General features: G+C 38.0%; 3 pseudogenes across 1 annotated transcript; 2 read left to right on the top strand and 1 right to left on the bottom strand.

Annotated features, from left to right (window-relative positions):
• Positions 1-1,226: 1,226 nt before the first annotated feature.
• On the bottom strand, positions 1,227-1,616 carry LOC145075622 (putative mitochondrial protein AtMg00820 pseudogene; annotated as a pseudogene).
• A 2,192-nt stretch (positions 1,617-3,808) lies between these two features.
• Positions 3,809-6,237, top strand: LOC145075621 (glycine dehydrogenase (decarboxylating), mitochondrial-like; annotated as a pseudogene).
• Positions 6,238-6,262: 25 nt separating this feature from the next.
• On the top strand, positions 6,263-7,793 carry LOC145075619 (glycine dehydrogenase (decarboxylating) A, mitochondrial-like; annotated as a pseudogene). The gene is made up of 8 exons (XR_013692474.1): positions 6,263-6,268; positions 6,321-6,473; positions 6,574-6,765; positions 6,876-6,953; positions 7,035-7,160; positions 7,264-7,362; positions 7,454-7,571; positions 7,698-7,793. The product of XR_013692474.1 is annotated as a glycine dehydrogenase (decarboxylating) A, mitochondrial-like (transcript).
• The last annotated feature ends 3,084 nt before the right edge of the window (positions 7,794-10,877 follow it).

The raw sequence follows: 10,877 nt of genomic DNA, 5'->3' as shown, positions 1-10,877 counted from the left end.
CATTATTTCAAATTGCCCTAACTTCCTCATCTTAGATCTGTTTCCAACTAACCTTATATCTATGGAAAGGTGGGGAGAAGCCCTACACTTCTAACAACTCACCATAAGCCTTAAAAATTCCCGAACAAAACCCAAAATTCATAAAGGACCGAGTTATCAAATTATGATCATACCCTTGGGCTCTGAAAACACTATCGAACACTTAGATCACTTAAACCATAACACCCGCGTCCGAAAAGGGCCAAATCCTTTCTTCCCCAAGGCCCTAAGCCTCATGAAAAATGATGACTGGGCCACGAACCCGAATAATGAAGCAAATCTAAAAACGGGTGTTACAGATCTCCCCCACTTAAATTAGATATTGTCTTCGAAATTGCTCCTTACTAACACTCAGATCGTACCAAAAAACCCAAGGAACGCAACCGAAAATTTTGAGCATAACACATCCTTCCCAAGACAATCGAACCCAAATAGAAACTTCCAACCCGAAGAAGAGCAAATCCTTAGCCCTTGCAGAAAACCACTTCTACCTTTCCGAAACCTGAAATCTATATTGGTCTGACTCCCCGACAGACCGCCCACGCTGAATTATTACCATGTCAATTCCTCATCGAATAACAGACTAAACAAAACACTTCTAACCCTGATTATCTTGATGCTACCAATGGAAACAAAGTCACTAACCATAAACATCTGCAAAACACTTATACTTGACAGAAGGCTCAAATAATCCTTCGAGTAGAAGATTCATCCCTGCAACGGTTAGACTTAAACGAGAGTTGCACAACAGGGTCAAATCAATTACTCTAAGATTATTTAATCCAAAATGCAAGTGACTTAGTATTTCCCGAACAACAACCTACTCCACACACACAAATCCCGATTCACTAATATTGCCCGAAACATCATGTTACCTCCTAGCTGCTTTCCAAAAGAAGTCGAGACCTCCATGATCCAACCTTGTATGCCAACTATCTGAAATACTAGATTCCTTCCCTGTTGTTGAGCCAAAAGACACCCATACAGTTGCCCCACGTTACTTCCGAAAGAAAGCCTCAACTGACAATAATTACCCGAACCATCTCATCACCAAACCCAATGCTAAATTGAACGCCACGAGACCCACTGTTGTTTTACATGCCCGAGGAGCCTGCTTGAGTCCGTAGACAACCTTCTGGAGTTTGTAACTGTAGTTCGGAAAAAGAGAGATTAACAAAAACGGTGGGCTATTGAAGGTACACTTCAGTGTCAAGTTCACCATTAAGAAAGGCACTCTTAACATCAATTTGATAAACTTTGAAGCTTTTATGAGGAGCATAAGCAAGAAAGATTCTGATGGCTTCAAGACGTGGAATGGGAGCAAAGGTCTCATCATAGTCGAGCCCTTCAATCTCTGTAAATCCTTTTTCCACCAATCTTGCTTTATTTCGAATAATAACTCCTGCGTTATCTAGCTTGTTGCGAAATACCCATCTCGTACCAACAATGGGGAGATTGTGAGGAGGAGGCACGAGAGTCCAAACTTCATTTCGGTCAAATTCTGCCAGTTCTTCTTGCATGGCTGTAATCCAGTCAACATGCTCCAATGCATCCTTAATGGATTTGGGTTCAACCATGGATATAAATGATGAAAAAAGGCATTCATTTTGGATACTTGTAGCAGAACGAGTCTGTACACTAGCATTGGGATTACCGATTACTTGGTTCGGAGGATGATCCTTTGTCCAAACATGTAATCGTGGGAGTTCTTGTGCAGTCGTCGATCCGATATCAACAGTGGACTTGATTTGCTCCCACTAAATGGTTTGAATGTGAGGATGATGCTCCCCCTAAACTTCTGAACCAGAGAGATTGACATCATCATCAGAAGGGAACTCAAAGAAGTTTTCATTTTCATCAATGTTGACAGGATTGGAATCATTGAAATCAGTAGCTGTATCTTCGAAGCCATCCACATTTGATTCAAGAGAGGGATGAGTATTCTCCTCCTCAACCCGAGAAGATTGAAATGGTTCGGAATCAAATGGAGGGAGGCTTGGGATCGGACTAGAGAGATTATGCAAGACATGAGCTTCCAAGTAGGGATTGGAATGAGAGTTGGTATTGATCGAGATTTCGAATCAAGAGAGGTTTGAAAGGACCAAAGAGAATTTCAAAATCAACTTCACGAAATGTTTGGGGATTCAGACATCCTGATGGAGGAGCATCGGACTCCATGATGTGAGTTGTAATGTGAGTTGGGCCAGATTTCCGAACGCAGTTGTCATCAAAAGTAATGTCAAAGCTTTCTTCCAAAACACGAGTTCTCCGGTTAAGAACTCTGTAAGCTTTTGATTTTGAGGAGTACTCAAGGAAGATAGCTTCATCAGCTTTAGGTTGGAACTTGGTAAGCTGATCATTGTTGTTTTGATGAAGCACCTGCATCCGAAAACATGCAAAAATGATATTGTTGGCTTCCGACTATTCATTGCTTCGTACGGTGTCATGTTGAGGCGTTGATTGATGATACTCCGATTTTGAGTGAAGCAAGCAGTGGATACGGCTTCAGCCCAAAGATAGAGTGGTAGATTTATGAAGTTCAACATGGATTGAGCAGCTTCAACGAGAGTTCTATTGCGTCTTTTGACTACACCGTTTTGTTGTGGAGTACAAGGAGTTGAGAAGTTGTGGTCAATTCCTTTTTCTGTGAGAAATTTCTCAATGGTGGAATTAGTGAATTCCGATCCATTATCACTTCAGATTCTCCTAACTGGGAGATTGATAAGAGCTTCTATTCCTTTGATAAAATTGATGAGCTCTGAGGTTGTTTCGGATTTCAGCCTTAGAAAGAATACCCAAGTGAACCTTGTAAAATCATCAACAATCACAAGAATGTATTTCTTATGATGAATACTTTCTGCAGTGGATGGTCCACAAAGATCAATGTGTAGAAGCTCTAATGGTTCTGAAATGGATTTTTCGATGATAAAAGGATGACCATTCTTTGATTGCTTACCCCACTCACAAGCAGCACACAAATGATCATTTCCGAATTTGAGAAGAGGTAAACCTCTCACTATTTCACCAGATACGAGATCATTCATGTACCGAAAGTTTAGATGAGCGAGCCTTCGATGTCATAACCAACTGACATCAGGAACAACTTTGGTGAGAAGGCAGAGTTGCGGTTTGCCAATAATCATGTTGATGTCGAGCGGGTACATATTTTTGTTGCGAAGCGACTTGATTAGGCACTCTTTCCGATCTTCGGTCATTACATAGATGTACTTTTTGCAAAATTCCACACGTTGATTTGAATCCGTGAGTTGAGCAACACTTATCAAATTATGTTTCAGATCAGCTACATAAGCCACATTTGAGATAGAGAAGTTTCCATTGGTGAGAATTCCATAACCACGAATTTGGTAGTTGGAGTTGTTGCCATATTTCACGTAACCAGCGTTTGGAGAAAGCTTTAGATCGCGCAAAAAGTCTTTCTGCCTGGTCATGTGCATGGAGCAATCATTATCAATATACCATATTGTTTCTTGCTCCGAAGCACAAACTGCCTACAAAATTAGTGAGTAATGGAGTTTTTAGGCTCCGAATTAGACTTTGGGACATAGGCACGGGCTTTGGACTTTGATTGTGACTTAGGAACAATTTTTGTTTCTGGGTGGTATTCTTTGGAAACAGACAGAAGGCTAATGTCTTTTCATCTATCCAGTAGTCATATTCAATGACATGAGGGTTCCGAATGGTCTTTTTCAGACCTTTGACTTCCAGAGTGTTGGTAACATATGTAACCTCCGGAATTGGTGTTTCATCAATGGGAGTTTTGACTTTCCACACAAGATTTTTCTTTGAAGATTTTGAAAAGGATGTTTTCTCTGCATTTGTGGATTTGCTTGATGACACATTGGTTTTTGAAAGATTTGGTTTAAAAATTGTGCCATCAGATTTTGCAATAAAAACAGATGAAACAGTCCGAGGAGAAGTGTTTTGGACTGTTGTGGCATTCACACGAGATTTAGGGTGAGTAGAATTGTCAACTTTCTTGGGTTCTACATGACTAGGACACTACAAGAAAAATACCCTTTAATGACGCGCGAACAATGACACTCACTGATTTACGATACGCATTTTGATGTGTTCTTAAAAATGATGTCAGCCTTCCAAAATTTGAAAGATAGAAGACACGCATTTGTGCGTGCCCTAAAATTATTGTCCCACAAAAAAAATTTACAAACACGGATGGCACCTAAATTAAATGGGCGTCGTCTACAAATGTCGCTTTATATTTTTTGTCATTTTAACGCGAGTTTTTAAAGAGGGATCCTCTAAAATTAGAAAATTCTAAAATTTTGAAGTAATCTCCCTTGTCTCTCATAAAATCGTACAGAGAGCCATTTTCTCCCTCCTCCTTCAATCTAACCCTAGACACAACCACCGTCAATTCGCAACGATGTCTTCCTTATTCCTTGCTCCATATTTGTGACCTCCTTTGAAGCTATCTTATCCTCCCCCACCTGGTACTACCATAATCGAAATCGATGAAACCCTACCGGCCCTTCATCATCAACAATCAACGCCTCCATCAACCAGCTAGGGCTTTTATGGGAGAACTCCACAAAATTAATCAAGTTTCATCCTCGCAGTGTCGGCGACTCCTTACGCTCTCACACGCCTATGCCGATGAATGCGACTTCTTACACTCACGATGTTAGCGATTGGGGTTCTAAGTCCTGGATCCACCTTCTGCCTCCTATCCGTAAGTCATTTTCTCCTCCGTTACTTCTTTCGAATAGATCGGTCTTCTTGTTGATTTGATTTAGATCAATCTGATTTATAATACTTGAGTTAATCTGATTTGATTTGCAAATGAATGTAACTAGATATGCAATTTGTGCTTTCTACCTGAATAATTTGAAGTGTGCTTGCTTGCATTATGCTCGTTGGTTGTTTCTAATTGTTTATGCGATTATACGCTTGTCAATTTGAGATCATCTTAGTGTTTGTTCATCTATACAATCAAGTATTTGAGTGAGAAACATAAATGAATTCTATACAAATCATAACAATAAGCAAGTAATTCACTCTTGAATCGCTGATATTTCAGATCACAAAGAACCAAATCTAGGTCACCTCAGTAGAAAATCTCTTCAAGTGAAATAAAAACTTTACGCATTTATCATATATGACTGTCGGCTAATTATTCTTACCAGTAACATTACTTACTTCTAGATCCTTTTGTTTATATTGTAGCTATATGTGATATTTTCAGCCCACTGTGCTTAAAGCCCTCAATTTCGTATCTAATTGGCTTGGTCAATGGTTGAGGGCATCATTCCTGAGGTGCATTCTCTCTCTCTCTCTCTCTCTCTCCCTCTCTCTCTCTGGAAAACCATAATCACCCTTCTGGTTTTCTGAACCAAGTTCATCCGCTCTTGCCTCCGGTCCTATCTTTGGTAATGTAAGTATCTGCACACATGATTACATCTAATGGCCGGAGTTGGTGAAATAACGGTGGCAACTGAAGTGGGTTCTCATGGCGGAGGTTCAGGATGTTCAAAGTTTTTGCCTTAGGAAAACCCATGAGTTTTTTCTTTCTTTTGATATAACAAATCTTTATATAAATCAAGAATCTTGAATCTTGATTCTAGGTGACATTCAATGCCACAACACTTGCACCAGAGGTTCAGGATGTTATCCCTTCCAGACTTGTCAGAGAGACTCCATATCCGACTCATTCGATTTTCAACACGCATGATACTTTTTTTCAAAACCTAGTCACTTTTTTAACATGTAAAAGGCTTTTCCTGCTTCTTTATTTATTTATTTATTTATTTATTTTAGTTATCATACGGAGCATGAGCTACTAAGATACATTAGTAAGCTGCATTCAAAGGATCTGTCATTATGCCACAATATGATTCCTTTGGGATCTTGCACCATGAAGCTTAATGCAACTACAGAGATGATGCCTGTGACATGGCAACCTTTGCAGATATGCATCCTTTTGCTCCTACCAAACAGGCATAGGGGTTTCAGGTAATCAAATCTTTCTAATTTTGACTTACAATTCCAAATTATATTTCTGTTGACTTTTTTTTTAACCTGAGAGCAACATAAAAAAATATCTTGCAGGAAGTGTTCAAGAATTTGGGGGACATTCTGTGTACCATAACCGGATTTGACTCTTTCTCTTTGCAACCAAATGTTGGAGTTGCTGGAGAATATGAATGCACAGGTACATAAACATTACACTTTTTGTGTCGTTTTAATGGAGGTAACAAAATTGAAACATCATATAAAAATTATTTGGTTTTTATTTTTTACAGGTTGGATTAACAAGTCCATGGTGGATTGGGGTTGATGTTTGTCATCTAAACCTTCACAAGACATTTTGCATTCCACATGGTGGTGGTGGGCCCGAAATAGGCCCCATTGGTGTGAAGAAACACTTGGCACCCTACTTGCCTTCACACCCTGTGGTAAGACAAAACAATAATTTTTTTAGTTTGATGTTTATGTGTAATTAGAGTAATATGTTGTTAAGTTTATATAATTTAATTTGTAAATCTTGATTTAAAGGTTGCCACTAGAGGCATACTAGCCCCCCCTGAGCAAAGTAAGCCACTTGGCACGGTTTCAGCAGCACCTTGGGGTTCAACACTTATCTTGCCTATATCATATACATACATTGCCATGATGGGATCTCAAGGACTTATAGATGCATACAATATACCTATCTTGAATGCAAACTATATGGAAAAACGTCTTGAGGTCTCAATTTCTTTCTTTCCCTATTCATTAAGAACAAATATATAATATTTTTTAATTATTGTTATTATCAAGTTCTCAATTTTTTTCCTTTAGGATTAATTACATTGCAGAGTCACTATCCCATTCTTTTCCGTGGTGTGAGTGGAACAGTTGCCCATGAGTTCATCGTTGATTTGAGACCCTTGAAAGTAAGTTATAATATTATTTAGTCATATTTTTTGTTAAGTCAAAAAGAAATAGCAACTAACTTGAGTCATATTCATATTCAGACAAGTGCTGGAATAGAGCCAGAAGATGTTGCAAAACGTCTGATTGATTACCGGTTTTATGGTCTAACTATGTCATGTTCAATTCCAGGAACACTAATGATTGAACCCACTGAAAGTGAAAGCAAGGTATTTTTTGAAAAAAAAAGAGTAAAGTTTCTTTAAAAGTTATAATGTTTTTTCCTTTCCTTTCATTTTATATAACATAACATGTGGAATTTTTGAGTTGTAGGCTGAGTTGGACAGGTTTTGTGATGCTTTGATCTCCATTAGACAAGAAATAGCAGAAATTGAGAAAGGAACAGTGGACATCAACAACAATGTCATCAAGGTAATTATAACAATAACTAAGTTCTGACTGTTTTGTATTATTTGTTCAAGAGTTATATTAGGGATAATGATGGAAATTAAAAAAATTGTAGGGAGCACCTCATCCACCATAACTACTCATGGCTAATAAGTGGACAAAACCATACTCCAGAGAATATGCAGCTTACCCTGCACCATGGCTTCATGCAGCTTAGTTCTGGCCTACTACATGTTCATCTCTCTCTCTTGGATAAAATTTAATCTGAATAATTAAGAAGTTTTTTTTTTGAATCCTGAATTGTTGATTGGTGTGGTTAAAGATTGATTAACTATGGTTGGGTTAATTATGTGTGACAGGCCGTGTGGACAATGTGTATGGTGATTGGAACCCTTCAGCCACCACATGAGTATGAAGAGAAATCTGAAGCTACTGCTTAAGAAATAAGAAGATATACATGTGAATGATGTGGTGTGGTTTTAAGGTTCTTTTTCAGCTTTATACTTAAATCTTGTTCTTATATATACATGTTTCATATTTGTAAGCCTTATATGGCTGCTGCTGGCTTTTATGGTATTATTCATGTAAAATCATGCTGATCAGCTGCTCTTAATTATACCAATTCCTTGTCATGATGATGTATAGATTTCACTTTTTGTGAAAGATCCCATCTTAACCTCTTTATCAAATTTAAACAATTTTAGCTATATTCAATGACTCAATCAAACACTCTTTCAACACCACTTTATCACAAAAATTAATACAATTTTTAGCTATTGAATGATTGAATCAAACACTCTTTTAAAACTTTCAGTTCCTAACAACATTAATAAGTTTAATATTGACACTTGACATAACAGTCTTACTTTACCATTACAGGTAATCTTATTTCAAATAAAAATATGGATGGAAATTTTAAAAAAAGAACTAGTTTCTTTTATTTGATTTGGATAATAACTTAACTAACTTTTTTGTGTCATCAGGCCCTAAAGCAACTACACCGATTGGATGCTGGAAACCCGGACTCTCACCGATGCTTGGTATCCCAACAAGCAAATTAATTAATCTGATAGTTGTATTTTTTATAATTTTTTTTTATTTCTCAATAAAAAATCATATATTATTCTTTTTACAGATAAGATTCTTCCATAAAATGGCATCAAGGCTAGCTCCTGTCACTGGTGGTGAAAAACTGATTCCGGTGTCCTTGAAGTAGAGCGACATACTATCAGGTTGTTAAATGGATTTTTTAATTACCTTTTAGAGCGTTAAATCTTTTTATTTTTTATGTATTGTGAAATAAATTTTGGGTTTTCTCTTTTGTAGTCAGTTGCATGACAAATCTCGGATGGAGGCAAATATTGTCTTTTGAGGATATTAGTAGGAGAAAAGGAGTTTTGACTATGAGTTGATGCATGAGAATTCCGAGATACACTTGGTTTGGAGTTTTCACTGAACCTGGAATTTTGTCTAGTCTTAACTTCCTTCTTATGTGCATTTTGAGCTTCTACTTTGGGATCAACAATATCCTTCCTATTTAACATTGGTTTTCTCTTAGGGAAAGATGATTTTGAAGTTTGTCCTATGGATGGATTACTAAACTCAGGAGTAATGGGAATCAATTTCGTTTTTGAAACTACCAAGGGATCAGATTCGCAAGAATCAGAGGAGACACAACTTGATTTTTCAACTTTATCATCTACGGATGCCCATACAAACTCAGAGGTATCAGTTTCGGTTTTCAGGGAAGGAATTTCGTCAACTACACAGTTGTTTGTATGATTACTCCTACGAACATAATCTACACAATTTGGAAGACTGTAATGAAATTCCATGGTCCGATTTAGGTCCAGCTTTATCAGAGGAGGAAGTGGCATGGAATCAGGACACTTGACAACAATTGGTTTGAACTCAGGAATTAACGACTCAAAATGGTCTGTAGTCTCCAGAAATGGTGACAAGGGAGAAACAGGGGTATCCGAACGTCTGATGTTCGGAACCTCTCCCATAAATGTCAAATTTTGCAATTCTTTCAGGGGACTAGCAATTGGTTTCGGAAAATCGCTTCCGAGACCAGGTGCTTTAGACCATGGATGACGAAAATTATGAGTCATCTGAATGTCCGATTCAAGCATGTCTACAGAATTATGCAAAGCATCTATCTTTGCATTGAAACGCTTGTTATCAGAAACTAAAATATTTCGTTCAGAATAGGTGATTTCACATTTATCTTTCAAAATGATACATTCATCTTTTGACATTACATGCTTATGCTCTAAAGACTTGATTTTCAATTTTTTATCCTCAAAACGTAACCTAAGATGATTTAGTTCACAGTCCTTCTTCTCACTGGCTTCTATGGCAAACTCATAAGCTTTATAGATGGTGCTCATATCTGTTTGGATTTGGTTCAGATAAGGTTCACAAAGATATAGATCAAAATTGTTATCATAGATCATAGGTTTTACCTGCTGAACGATGCTTCGACCTGGTGGATCGTTGGTGGCCATGTAACAATAGTGAGGTTCAACAACATCATCTTCATCTTCTGACCCAGAAGACCAATATCCTTCATCACATTCAACCATTTGTCTTGCCATCAGAAACATATTCCTTCATGGTTACCATGTCATCATCATCCCCAGATAACAAATATCCTTCAACATCTCTTGACACTGTTGTTACAAAGGATTTTTCACTTTCAGCCATCTCTTGTGCTTTTCGGACGTAGTAGGCAGAATCCATGATTTTTGGTTTCTACGAAGCATCAGCCAACCAATCTTTAGCAAAATGATTTGCATGTCCACACTTATGACACCCAATTTCTGATTTCTTGGATTTGGAACTCTGAGAAGGTTCTGAAGTAGAGTTTGGCTTAGAGAGGTTCGATTTGTATGTAGGAGAATTTTCTGAATATGGTTTAGGTTCTAGAGCTGAGTATGGTTGAGGATTGTTCTGGTGAGGAGCATGGAATCGGTTTTGGTAAGGCTTGTAAGAAGGATTGAAAGGGCGCTTGTACTTCATTGAGAGTAGAGCGAACTCCTGTTGGAAAAGGAGTTCAGAGTCCATGGCTTCGGAATCATCAACATGATAGATTTGTGTGGGTAAGGTGGGTTCGGATGTTTGAACAAATGGAACAATGGGTTGGAAGGGATCCAAAGTAGATGAGTTCGGAATGGTTGATTCAAAAGAACTAACAAGGGCAAGAGGACCTCCGAAGAGTTCCCTTATGGTTTAAGCAACATTTGACTCATGTCCTTGAAGTTCATCAAAAAGTTGATAGAGCTTTAACTTTTTCAAGGAACCACTGCTTTGAAGACATGGTTTTACATTCCCCATCCTTTGCCGAGACTGTTTATGAATTTGAGATTGTACTCCAAAGGAGTTCGGACAATCCCATGAGCAGTCATATTGTTGACCATGATACGGTAACGGTTGGAGGTTGAGGCCACTGATTCACCAGGAGTGGTGGTGAAGGTGTCGAAGTCGTTGACAATTGAGGTGAGACGCTTGTCTTTCATATTTTCCGAACCTTCAAT

The sequence above is a fragment of the Lactuca serriola genome, chromosome 9, assembly GCF_051521515.1.
Source record: "Lactuca serriola cultivar US96UC23 chromosome 9, Lser_US96UC23_V15, whole genome shotgun sequence".
NCBI lineage: Eukaryota > Viridiplantae > Streptophyta > Magnoliopsida > Asterales > Asteraceae > Lactuca > Lactuca serriola.
This window is presented reverse-complemented; position numbering and strand designations above follow the sequence as displayed.